We start from the raw sequence: 14419 nt of genomic DNA on the forward strand, positions 1-14419 counted from the left end.
ATGTGAGAACTCAATGAAAGTTTATCTCTTGCTCATGCTACAGTTAAGTGAAGGTTGGAGTAGGGCAAGGAATGCTGTATACCATTATTGTAAGACCCAAACCTCATTGAACAATGGCTCTATTGTCCTCTGGAGCCCCACTATTGTCCCATGAATCTTTAGCGTAGCTGATAGATGAGGTAAGAGAAAAGGGAGAGTAAGATGGCACAAAGTTTACTTGTTGAAAAAGAGCTAGCTTTTGAAATTTAGTATAGCACAACTGACACATTCCATTGGGCATAATTCCACCTCAGTGCTCCACCTAACTGTGAGATGGGATGGAAATTGGATCTAGCTGCATGGTGACACAAAACCAGGGGCTGAGATTGTGTTAGTGTTTCTGCTGCTGAAGCCCCCAATGCATTTGCTGAATTTGTTTCCTTCCTGGGCTTTTGCTATCCCACTGAGATCGATCCAGAACCAATACAATTTATACTAAAAGTAGGAAGAGCTTTGAGATGATCAAGTTCTCTTCAATCCCATTCAAATGTCCCCATTTAAAGGTTTTGATTTAATTTTCCATTTCCCCCACTAAGGTTCTGTTTTTCTTTATGCTTCAAATTTTGTAACCTCTCCCCCGATGGTGCAATATTTTGACATTTGCTAAATATCCTTTGCAATCCACATTCCATTGTGAACAACAAGCCTCACACTAATTCCTTTAAATAATTTTGTATTTTGATACAAGATAGTTATTTCTCTGAATAACTATTTTGATGACCATACACATTTTCTTCTCTGCCTGTGTCCAAAGGCCAGATGGGGGAGTTGACATTTCCCTGAACAAAAACTCAGCTTGTTTTATTCAAGTTCAAGTCCTCAGCATGTTTCTAAGATTTTAGCTGCGTCGAATTTACTGTCACCTTTGCATTATGAATCTGTGTGCCAAGAACTTTATATTGATTTATATGTGTTCACCTGACCCATTAAAACACCAAAATTTTTCATAAGAACTACTAGCTCTGTCTTTAATCTGGAACTTTTCTTCTTTTGCAATATTGTCATAATCTGAAGGTCTCATCTGGTTCTTTATTTCTAATACTTATTGTAACAGTTTATCAGAAGTCATTCTCATAATGAAAATAACTACCATATGTCATATGTCAATGGTGAGCCAGAATTTTGTTTTATGAGAAATGTCATATATGATACCCCCTAAAATTATCACTTTGCGTGTTTACTTGATAGAGGGGTAATGGAGGCACAGAAACATTTTTTTTTAATTTTATTTTATTTGTGAACATACTGTACAGAGGGGTTACAATTACATGGGCAGGATAATGCATACATTTCTTATCAAGCATTGCAGCCTCCTCCTTTGCTTTACCCTTCACATCCCTTCCCAGCCTCCCCCCTCCCCCCCAATCCCAATCCTTCTCCTTCCCCCCTCCCCCCCCCAACGGACGTTGTAAAGCTCGTTTTGGACATGACAACTTGTACTTCTCATTGTTGCATCAGGTCCACCTGTATCCTTAAACAACTGGTTTTTCCCCCTCTCCTCCACAAGTTATACTGACATCAAATATAGTGAAAACAGGGGTTATACTGTGGGGGAGGGGCATACAAAGCAACAAAGAGATAATCTTATAAATGCGTTAGAAACACATGCATGAAAGAAAAAACATTAAAACACATATCTAAGGGTTCATTTTCCTGACATCACATTATCTGACCTTTTCCGCTTGACTCATACATATACTAGATATTGCAAATAAGGGAAACCATGGGACCTATGTTTCTTTGGGCCTGGCTTACTTCACTTAATATAATTTTTTCCAAGTTTTTCCATTTCCTAACAAATGGGGCAATGTCATTCTTTCTGATGGAGGCATATAATTCCATTGTGTATATATACCACATTTTCTTGATCCATTCTTAGCTATGGTAAATAATGCTGCAATAAACATAGTTGTGCTGGTAGCTTTAGTGTGGTCTTGTTTGTAAACATTTGGGTAAATGCCCAAAAGTGGGATTGCTGGGTCATAGGGGAGTTCTATGTGAAGTATTCTGAGGAACCTTCATACTGCTTTCCAAAGTGGTTGAACAAGTTTACATTCCCACCAACAATGAAGTAAGGTTCCTTTCTGTCCACATCCCCTCCAGCATCTGTTGTTGTTAGAGTTCTTGATTTTTGCCGTTCTAACTGGAGTGAGGTGTTATCTCAATGTTGTTTTAATTTGCATTACTTTTATGGCTAGGGATGTTGAACATTTCTTCATGTGTCTATTGGCCATCCTTCTTTCTTCTTCAGAGAAGTTTCTCTTTAAGTCTTTTGCCCACTTATTTATTGGGCAGTTGTTTCTTTGAGGATTTGTTGTTGGGGGGTTTAATTTTTTGAGTTCCAAGTATATTTTAGATATGAGACCCTTGTCCATTGTATGGCTAGTAAAGATCTTCTCCCAATCGGTGGGCTTTCTATTGATCTTGCTAGCTATGTCATTTGCCCTGCAGAAGCTCTGCAATTTTATGCAGTCCCATTTGTCCAACCTTTCTTTGATTTGTTGTGTGTCCGGGTCTTTATTCAAAAAATTTCGGCCTGAGCCAAGGAGACCTAGTGTTTCTCCTATTCCATCCTGTAATGTTTTCAGAGTGTTTGCTTTGACTTCAAGGTCTTTGATCCTTTGGAGTTGATTCTGGTGCAGGGTGATATATAAGGATCTAGCTTTAGTTTTCTACATGTAGTTAACCAATTTTGCCAGCACCATTTACTGAAGAGGCTGTCTTTCTTCCATTCTATTGTTTTAGCTCCTTTATCGAAGATTAGATGGCTATAGGTCTTTAGGTTCATTTCTGGGTTTTCAATTCTATTCCATTGGTCCTGAGGTCTGTTCTTATGCCAGTACCAAGCTGTTTTGATTACTATGGCTTTATAGTAGAGTTTGAAATTTGGTATTGATATTCCTCCAGCAGTGTTCTTTCCGTTGAGGAGCGTTTTTGCTATTCGGGGTCTTTTATTGTTCCATATGAATTTTTGGATTGCCTCTTCTATTTCCTTGAAGAATGAGGGTGGAATTTTGATAGGTATTGCGTTGAATTTGTAGATAGCCTTGGGAAGTATTGCCATTTTCACGATGTTAATCTTTCCAATCCAGGAGCATGGGAGGCTTTGCCATTTTTTTAGTTCTGTGTTGATTTCCTTTTTCAAGATTTTAAAGTTTTCATCATAGAGGTCCTTCACTTCTTTAGTTCAGTTAATTCCTAGGTATTTTATTTTTTGTGGGGCTATTACAAATGGAGTTGCTTTCCTAATTTCAGCCACACTTTTCTCATTGTTGGCATACAGAAAAGCCATAGATTTTGGGGGGTTAATTTTATACCCTGCTACTTTGCCAAAGTTTTGAATCAGCTTGAGTAATTTGGGAGTGGAGTCTATGGGATTCTTTAAATATAAGATCATGTCATCTGCAAAGAGGGAGAGTTTTATTTCTTCTTTCCCTATTTGGATCCCCTTTATGTCTGCATCTTGTCTTATTGCTGTAGCTAGGCATTCTAATACGAGATTGAAGAGAAGTGGAGAGAGTGGGCATCCTTGTCTAGTTCCTGAGTTAAGAGGAAATGGCTTTAGTTTTTCACCGTTGAGTATAATGCTGGCTGTAGGTTTGACATATACAGCCCTTATTGTATTGAGGAATGTTCCATGGATTCCTAATTTTTCCAGAACCTTCATCATGAAGGGGTGTTGGATCTTGTCGAATGCTTTTTCTGCATCTATTGAGATAACCATGTGGTTCTTATTCTTGCTCCTGTTGATGTGATGAATAATATTAATTGATTTGCGTATATTGAACCAGCTTTGCATCCCTGAAATGAATCCTGTTTGATCATGGTGTATGATTTTTTGGATGAATTGTTGAAGTCTATTGGCCAAAATGTTGTTGAGAAGTTTTGCATCAATGTTCATCAATGAAATGGGTCTATAGTTCTCTTTCTTTGATGAGTCCCTGCCTGGTTTTGGGATGAGGGTTATGATGGCTTCATAGAATGTGTTCGGTAGTGAGCTTTCTCTTTCAATTTCATTGAAGAGTTGGAGGAGTATTGGTGTGAGCTCTGCTTTGAAGGCCTTTTAAAATTCCGCTGTAAAACCATCTGGTCCTGGACATTTCTTAGCTGGGAGGTCCCTTATTGCTGTTTCTATTTCAGTGCTTGATATGGGCCTGTTAAGATAGTTTAACTCATCTTGGTTTAGTTTTGGCACGTCAATATTTGCTAGGAAAAGGTCCATTTCACAGAAACATTTAAGAACTCCCTAAGATTGAGTTATTTTTATAAATGGAAGTCAAATATCCTTGAAGTCCCGCTTGGACCACATAATAGGACTTCATTTAACTAAACAACAAAAATGTCACTAGAATTTGGTAGTGATTATCTAGAATCTACATACCACTTTTGGGTTGTTTGAGACTCAGAACTGAGGGGAGAGTATAACCGCTATAGGTCAGTCACAATTTCCTAAAATATAATTCATTTTCACTTATCTCTGGACTCTTGTACCCTCTTACCTTCTAATTGTTCAGCCAGTCTGGCTTACTTTACAAAATAATTGAAATTAGAAATAAGAAATTAGAAATAAGGTGTGTTTTATCCAGAATGCTTTATTTTAAAAATAACTATGACCCTTAACAATATAATACTTTTTATGATAGTACCAAAAAATATAAGATACTTAGACTATAGGCATGGCTCAGCAGTAAGAATGCCTGCCTAGCACACGTGAGGTCTTTGAACCACCTAACCTATCTTCAGAAAGAAAAATGAGGATGGAGGCAACACTTTCCAGGTTTCATATTATGCTCTGAAGTTATAGTTATCAAAACAACGTGGTACTGACATAAAAATAGGTACTAGACAAATGGAATGGAAGGGGGATTTTAGAAATAAACCTGAGTGTTCAAGGTCAACTTATTTTCAAAAATGTCACAATAATATTAATACAATAAGGAAAGGAGAGTTTCTTCAACAAGTGATATTTGGAGGACTGTGTAGCCACATACCAAACAATAACAATTTCTGTTTATTGTACCTTACACAGAAATCAGCCCAAGCTGGATTAAACATCTCAACGTGAGGACTGAAAGTTACACTGAAAATTTATTTTCAAAAGGAAAAATAAATGTGACTACATCAACCTAAAAAGTTTTTTTTGCATGGCAAAGGCAGTCTATAAATTGCTGAAAAATATTTACAAACCATACATCTGATTAAAAAATTAATACCATAATATATAAGCAATTTACACATCTCAATTCCAAAATTAAGCAACTCAGTTAATATAGAAAAAGGCTGGAGTAGAAATTTTCCAAAGAGGTCATAAGAAGAGGAAAAGGTACATGAAAATGTGCTCAACAACATAAATTACCAAGAAAACAAAACCACAACGACTTACCAGCTATTATCAATGGAAGAAAAAGGGAGGGGCGGGGGAGGAGGAGCACAAGAATACAACTGGAACAGCTATTCTACACCATAGCATGTAAACTTGACTATCAAAACTCACAATGATCCAGAAATTCCGCCTTTGAGTGAGTCTAAAGGAAACAAAATTATCGCTTGGTACTTAGGTGTATGATCTTCATTTTATTGCATTCTTCACCATGGCTAAAGCATGGATGTAAACCATGGATGCACTAATGGATAAAGAAAATGTTCCATGGATAAAGAAAATTGATCAAGGAAATGGGATATTGTTCAGACATTACAAAAGAAACTCTAATGGGATTAGAGGTGTGACTCAGGTGGTAGAGCTGTAGCTAATGAGCAAAAGTATCAGATACCTACTTAGAGTCCCAGTCTTGGACAAACAAATAATTAAGAAATCCTGTGATGAGATGAGCAAACCTGGAGGAGATTATGCTGAGTGAAGTAAGCCAGGTACAGAAAGAAAAAAATAATTTGGGGTTTCACTTATATGTACTATCTAAAAGAAAAAAAAAGGATCTGTAGAAATAGCATAAGGATATTCACAATGGGTGAAAAAGAGATAAAATGAAGAAATACTGGCAAGTGGGTATAAAGTAGCAGAAACAGAGGAGGAATAACTTTAGACAGTTAGTGTATATCATGAGGGCTACAGTTAATAATACTGTATCCTCAAAAATTTTAAACAATTCGATTTTAAGAGCTCTTTACACATACATACACCCAAATGCACAGACACAAACATACATTCACACAATGTAAACAATAATAGTCTCAGGTTAGGATAATTTGCAGGATAAATAAATAAATAAATACACACACACACACACACACACACACACACACACACACACAAACATGTATAATACTTAATGTGGTATAAATACATAGAGAAACAAAGATTCAAATGACCCATATGTGGAAAGAAGATAATTGTATCAATAAATATTTTCTTTCATTTCTAAATTTTCAGAGCTTTCAATGAGGAAGTAAAGACTTGATTTTTAATGTCATCATTCAATTATTAAAACTTCTACACTTTTATTCCTTCAGGAAAATTTTGCAAAACAGATACGATTCTGACACTTAAGACCAGGAGAAGGTAACAATGTTTGACAAGAAATGTACTCACTACCTTACATATGTAACTGTAACCTCTCTGTACATCACCTTGACAATAAAATTAATTTAAAAAAAAGAATCAAATAACAGTTCCATTCTACAGAGGTTTATCTAGGATAAGAATCAGTGAATATAACTTTTCAAGTTTTCTTTGGCATGCTGTGGTTTGGGTTGCAGGGCCTCATGCTTACCAGGCAATGCTTGCTTTCACTTGGGCCATACTTCCAGCCCTTTTTGCTTTAGTTTTTTTTCTGATAAGATCTCTCATTTTTGACCTGGGCCAGTCTGGACCACAGTCCTCCTACTGTGGGATGACAGGCATGAGCCGCTGATCTAGGCAGTGAGTATAACTTTTGAAAGAAGATTTTAAGTTCAAAGTTCTGTAAGTGTTGTTCAGGAAACATGTTAAAGTAAAATGTATGATTTAAAAAAAGACTTAGAAACCAATGTTTATATATCTATATTCGTGGTTAATTAGAGATAAGACTTTCTGGGACTTTCTTACCTTGTCTGGCTTTGAAACTTGATCTCAGATCTCAACTTCCTGAGTAGCTAGGATGACAAGCCTAAGCCACAGGGGCCCAGCTATATAGCTATATTAGATGACGTTACTGGTCCTATGATCCTATGCTTGCTCTGAGGAAGCAATAAGAACTCTATCTTTCTGGCCTCATTGAATCTTTGAAGTAAACTGTAGTCATGAATTACATAAAAATCATTGTAAATCAGTGAAATTTGGTAAGCTATGTCACTTGAGATCCTGCAAATCTACTGGCTTTTCTTTGAACAATCTTTAATAAATTCTAATTCTAATATATTCTAATTTATACAATTCCTGTGATTACATGAAGAATATATAAAAGGTGATTTTTCCTAGTATGACTGTGGAGAAAATCTCCCAGTATCGATTATCTACAAAATATAATTCAAAAGATTGAGGGCTGATTGACACTTTCATTAATGACATATTCCAGGAAAACCAACTAACTAACTAGGCTTTATGTGTAGGAATGGAGACACATTCTTATTTGAATACCAATGTTGACCTCCATCGAATGACACTTGAAGAGTGTTAAACAGCCTGGATTTCCATGGTGATTAACTCTACTGACCCTTTTCATCAGTTCTTATTTTTCAGGATTTGTAGTTCAAAGGAAGGCCCACAGTTGAGCCCATTACAAAGTAGCATAGACTCAGACCCATGTGGTCAGCCTCAGGCACTGACAGATTTAGGGGCTTTGTTTGCATCTTAAATACACTGAAGATATTTAGCAAATATTTCCTAAATTTCAATTTGATTTTCTTTCTCCTGGTTTTCCAGATGAGTGATAAACCTTTCTATGTGTTTAAAATGTTTTTCCCCCAACACAACCTATCAAAATACAGGCAGAATTAGAGATTAGAATAATTCCACCATTATTCTAACTATTAATAATAAGACAGCTGGATCTTATTTTTTTCTTTACTTGGAGGTGAAATTATTTGTCACCGGTGTGTTATTGTAATAGCAGCAGCAATACATGACATTCTTCTGCTGTCTTTATTTTACTCTTCTTACCAATAAAGGTTCATGCCTACAAAGTTTACTTTAGGGTGAATAATTTTTGCATAGATTTATAAATTATTCACCAGTGGTTGATAATTTATCATAACATCTTCAGCTTTCAGCTTTATAGTCACAGTGGCAGTATAGAAACCGATTCTGCAGACCATAGTGGCAGCAGTGTAATAGAGATATTTTCTAGCATCAGTCATGATGGTATGGAATTAGAAGGCGGTGGATCATTTGGGCCATTGCATTCCTTTGGGTCCTATGCTGGTTAATTTAAGGACTAAGGCTAATAGGTCTTATCGCCTTCTATGACATAGAATTGGCCAGAAGCCCAGACCAAGAACATTTAATTGGATGAGTGACTATTAGTTCTAAAGACAATATAAATCAAAGGATTTAAGGAATGAGGCTGTTATGTTCATCACCAGTGGCATCTTTCGCAAATTAATAGCTCCCATCCTTCTAGCACAGACAGACCAGTGCCTGTTAATCTTGTATAGGGTTTCAGAACAAGAGAAGATTCAAGTTCACATGGTCAGCCAGTTCTGTTGTACAGACGCTGGGCAAGGTGGATGTAACATAATCTGGGAGCCACCAGATGTCGTACAGACATTGTTCATTATTTGATTTTTTCCAAGTATGTGTAGTTATCATCAGGAAGAAAAAACATGGCTTCAGCTGTTAAGTGGGTAAACAGATTTGGTCTAGAACAGTGTTGAATTTCCTGATAAAAATTTAGTTCCGGGGCTGGGAAGGTGGCTCAGTGGTAGAGTGCTTGCCTCGCATGCATGAGGCCCTGGGTTCGATTCCTCAGTACCACATAAGCAAAAAAGAAAAAAGCCGGAAGTGGCGCTGTGGCTCAAGTGGTAGAGCACTAGCCTTGAGCTGAAGAGCTGAGGGACAGCGCCCAGGCCCAGAGTTCAAGTCCACGACCGGACCCCCCCCAAAAAAATTTAGCTCCTTTAACAGTTTACATGCTTCTTATAAAAACTGCTAACTCATTCATAGGGAAGAATTTTAAGTTTATATGAAGCATAATTATTTTTTGATGGCTCAATTTTCCTGTGTATACTTTTGATGTTTAATTTTCCTCTCAAGCTGAGTTAATTAATTAGTTTGTTTGTTTGATTTGGTGCCTCTCCTGGGACTTGAATTCAGGGCCTGAGCACTGTCCCTGAGCATTTTGCTCAAAGCTAGTGCTTTACCCCTTGAGCCACAGCTCCGCTTCTGGATTTTTGTTAGTTAATTGGAGATAAGAGTCTCATGGACTTTCCTTCCTCTGGTTAGATTTGAATTGTGATCCTCAGATTTTAGCTCCTTGAGTGCTAGGATTACAGACATGAGCCACTGGTACCTGGTTCTTTTTTTTTTTTTTTTTTTTTTTTTTTTTATTCATTTAGTGAATGAATCCTGCACTAGCATTTGCTAACACTAAATAAGATTTTTCTTGGCCTTAAAAACCATATAGTACCAAGCAGTGAATTAATCACAAAGTTCAATCAGTGAAGTAGAGAAACAACCTATTAGAACTCAACTATGAGTGGCCTCAGTTTATCATCTCTGGAAGGAGAGTCTGAGATGATCTCTGGTGTTTAAAATGCTTATTAGAGATGATACTCCTGCAAGAAGGTGGAGGAGAACGTAGAACTGGGTGAAAGGAAAGAGTAAGTGAATAACATAGCGATTTTGGAGTAAATTGTCCCTATCAGGTCTGTCTCATAGCATCCAGGCCCTGTGAATCTCCCCCTTACTAGGGGCTGCATGTGGCAGGCTTTAAGAAGGGTATAATCTTGGGTGATGTCCAGTTCACTCTTTGCAGTAAATATAGACTTGAAGCACACAGCAGAAGCCTATGTGAGAACACACCAAGGAAGCTGGGAAGCAGGTCCTTGTAGACAGCTCCCAGTGGTGCATCTCTGTGTTGATCACATCCATAGGATGCTACTGGAATCCTGGAAGGTTACAATTCAGCTTTCCTGAAGCTGTCATGACTGGGGATTCCATGATGAATCTTGAAGCTATTAGTGATAGTACTAAGATGTACTGAACCATCATCTTTGCCAGCTATAATTTTAGATTCTCTATGTGGATAATCTCATTTAATTCCATACATTTAGGAGATAGATATATAACTATTATTCTCAGGTTACAAATGAGGATACAGTGACAGAGGATTGAGCAACTTGCCCAAGCCTGCACTGTTGGATTCCTTCCTATGTTGTAAGAATTCAAGTCTCAAACAGGTATGTATCCTTTTTTATAGGAGTGTGGGCTGGGATATCATACTGGGGAAGCTGAATAATCACATGCACTGTAAGACAAAGATCTTCCTATAGAGTATGCCATTAAGGGCTTTGTGCTGAAGGAAGGTAAAGGCAAGGGAGAGAACTGTGTAATGAGAGGAGAAGAAAGGAAAGGAACTTATTAAAGAACTCCAAGAAGATGAATGTATTCAGATAGCTGAGCCCTATTCCCTGGGGATAGACTCTTCCTTTTTTTTTTTCTAAAAAGAATAAATGTTAAGCATGTTATTTACCTTCTCTGTATGGGAAACTGAATCTTCTGAGATTACTTTCTTCAAAGTCCTATTTTTATTGAAGTTGGACATGTGGCGGATCTTTCACCAGTACAAATAGAGTTGTTCTCTTGCCTTGGGAGTGCTCATAGAAGCCTGCACATTACCAAACTGCCTACAAATCTTACCTCATGAAGATTTGTCCCATCCCTAGTATGCTATAACGGCTGTCTCCTGGATTTGGCCTCCTAGAGTGTGATAGTCATGCTGTTTCAGCTTCTACTTTTACATCTCTTTTCTAGCCTTCTCCTGCTTTCTATAGATGTGTATTTAGCAGTGTCATCTAACACCCAGTAACACTTGTGCTTAGTTATCCTGCTCAATTGTTATGTATTTCCATAGCCACAGGCTGATTTCTGTAATATGGAATAGCTGATCTCTTGGTGATCTTCTCTACTCCAAGCAAACAATGTTAAAGACTGTTAAACAAAAACTACATATGGAACTACTTAGGAAACCAGCTTTGGCTTATTGATATTGATATACCTTTAATCTCATATAGGGTCTTTTAGTCTCCTGTAAGTTTGAATGACTCCTTTACCAGATTAAAAAAAAACAAACTTATGGCTATATTTTAGCTATACAGCCTTAATTTAAAGCTTATTTTTTATTTTTTTTTTTTTTTTTTTTTTTTTTTTAAATTGTATTTTATTTTATTTGAGAACATACTGTACAGAGGGGCTACAATTACATGGGCAGGATAATGCATACATTTCTTACCAAGCATTGCAGCCTCCTCCTTTGTTTACCCTTCACTTCCCTTCCCTGCCTCCCCCCTCCCCCCACCCAATTTTACCCCCCTCCCCCCACCCAATTATACCCCCCTCCCCCCCCCACACCGAAATTGTAAAGCTGGTTTTGACATGACATTTTGTACTTCTCATTGTTGCAACAGGTCCACCTGAATCCTTAAACGATTTGTTTGTCCCCATCTCCTGCACATGATATACTGACATCAAATATAGTGAAAGCGGGGGTTACACTGTGGGGGAGGGACATACAAAGCAACAAAGAAATAATCTTATAAATGCATTAGAAATACATGCATGAAAGAAACGAAAACATTAAAATACATATTTAAGGGTTCATTTTCCTAACATCACATTATCTGGCCTTTTCCGCTTGACTCATACCTATACTAGATATTGCAAATAAGGGAAACCATGGGACCTATGCTTCTTTGGGCCTGGCTTACTTCACTTAATATAATTTTTTCCAAACCTTTCCATTTCCTAACAAATGGGGAAATGTCATTCTTTCTGATGGAGGCATAGAATTCCATTGTGTATATATACCACATTTTCTTGATCCATTCATCTACTGAGGGGCATCTGGGTTGGTTCCATATCTTAGCTATGGTAAATAATGCTGCAATAAACATAGTTGTGCTGGTAGCTTTAGTGTGGTCTTGTTTGTAAACATTTGGGTAAATGCCCAAAAGTGGGATTGCTGGATCATAGGGGAGATCTATGTGAAGTCTTTTGAGGAACCTCCATGCTGCTTTCCAAAGTGGTTGAACAAGTTTACATTCCCACCAACAATGAAGTAAGGTTCCTTTCTGTCCACATCCCCTCCAGCATCTGTTGTTATTAGAGTTCTTGATTTTTGCTGTTCTAACTGGAGTGAGGTGATATCTCAATGTTGTTTTGATTTGCATTTCTTTTATGGCTAGGGATGTTGAACATTTCTTCATGTGTCTATTGGCCATCCTTCTTTCTTCTTCAGAGAAGCTTCTCTTTAAGTCTTTTGCCCACTTTAAAGCTTATTTTTTAGCTTCTAGAACTGAGAATAGTTCTACAAATAAAGAGCCTTGTATTTACTGATACTATATATTAAAAAAACAGGATAAATAGGAGATGTAGGTGCATCACAGTTGCCTTTCCCCTTTCAATGACTTAGGATGCAAGACTTGATCGGTAGGTATTAGAGGAGATATGCACTTAAAATCACAACATAAAGTTGAGAAATGTTTAGCGGATGAGAAATAGAGGCAATTGAGTATGGATTTGAAAATAGTTGGCCAGGGCAGCAGTAGGAGATGGGTCGAAGGGTCTAAACTGGATTAATTGTGGAGAGATTCTGCTTAGTTCAGGTAAGGCCTGGCTTAACTAAAACTATGATGGGGAGATGTTGTCCAGAGTGGTCATTATCAATGAGATTCTGGAGAGTAGGCAACAGAAGAGAACAGTGTGACCTCAAAAGGCCCATTCTACGTAAGTATTTGTCTCTCTAGGATTACTTCTGATCTCCCACATATAGACCACATATTTAGTCTCATATTTATCAGATCTAAGAGCAATTTTCAAATCATATTTTACATTATCTGGATAGAGCATGAAGTTCTACTTGGAGCCCAAAGTCACAAAAGAATCAAAGCAGAATTGTCTTGGGTAAAGCAAAAGGCAGGTGTTTTCTCCTTCTCCTGAAGGGACCCTGAAAAGAAGCTGTCTACAAGTGTTGAGAGAAAGTCTGCTCCTGAAGCACAATCTTACAGTGAAAGTGAATTGATATTATTGAATTATTTTGAATCAGTTAAATGATCTGATTTTAACTTTAGGTAGTTAAAGGTCATTTTAGCATAATAGAAATGAGATTAGCATGAATATAAATAACCTATAGCATAAACTGAGAGTAATAGATAAGTTGTTGCTGTTTCAGCCTCCTCTTGGACAAATTCTTTGCTGTTTCTATGTCTCAGTTTCCTCAAAAAGTAAAGTGATCTCACTCTCATAGATATTCTTATGGTGACTAAATATAGGCATATGTCATGTGTTGTACAATTATTTTCTCTTACTTTGTCATTAAGATATTATTATTATTGTTATTTTACTTTTTAAAACTTAATTTTATTGTCAAGGTGATGTTCAGAGGGGTTACAGTTATGTGAGGTCGTGAGTACATTTAAGATATTATTTTTTGTATCTTCTATTTGTTAACAGATTACAAACTTCCTGGAGCCATGGACATTATTGTTATAATTTATTTTAAAGGTCCAGTCCCACTGTGTTGCTGGTCTTCAGCTCCCAGGCTCAAGCAATCCTCCTACTTCAGCCTTTGGGGTAGCTGGGATAAGCTACTGCCTCTAGCTCAGAGCCATTATTTATGTCACTTTGTAGCTTGAATGGCTAGAATAGTTTGTATGTGTTAGATGGTCTAGGGGAAAACAACGAACCAATTATGGATTAAACACTTACTCTTACACAAAAGCACTGCTAGCGGTTAAAAGCATAAAAACATATGAAATGGGGCATTTGAGAAATCTGCAGTCTAATGAAGTATGCCAGGTAAATATAATTTGATTTATGAATTAAAAGTAAATCATAGTAATGAAATATCTCTGCTAGAGATAGGCAAAAATGAAAACATTTTTGGAGAATAGACATCTGGATAGAATGTTTTCCTTTTGGTTATCAGTATCTAGAATTGTGTTTCAATGAAAAGACGCTACTAAATTAGAGTAAACTACAATTAGAGTATGCTACTTAATGTATGACAAGGATATTTTCCCCCCAAAGGAAAAAAGTTTATGTTAAGAGGCCAAAAACTCACAATATTCAGAAATAGGAAGCTGGTCTTTATATTATGAAGGAGAGAAATCTTAACTCTGACCCCATGTAAGGCTAAGTAGGAGCCTTAAGAATCTAAGAATCTAAGAATGTCTGTGTAACATGTAGGATTTAGTCCTGTAGGAATTGAATAACTCTGTAGGTTTCTGT

This window comes from Dipodomys merriami, unplaced genomic scaffold (genome assembly GCF_024711535.1).
Source record: "Dipodomys merriami isolate MVZ:Mamm:240054 unplaced genomic scaffold, mDipMer1.0.p SCAF_4, whole genome shotgun sequence".
Classification (NCBI taxonomy): Eukaryota; Metazoa; Chordata; class Mammalia; order Rodentia; family Heteromyidae; genus Dipodomys; species Dipodomys merriami.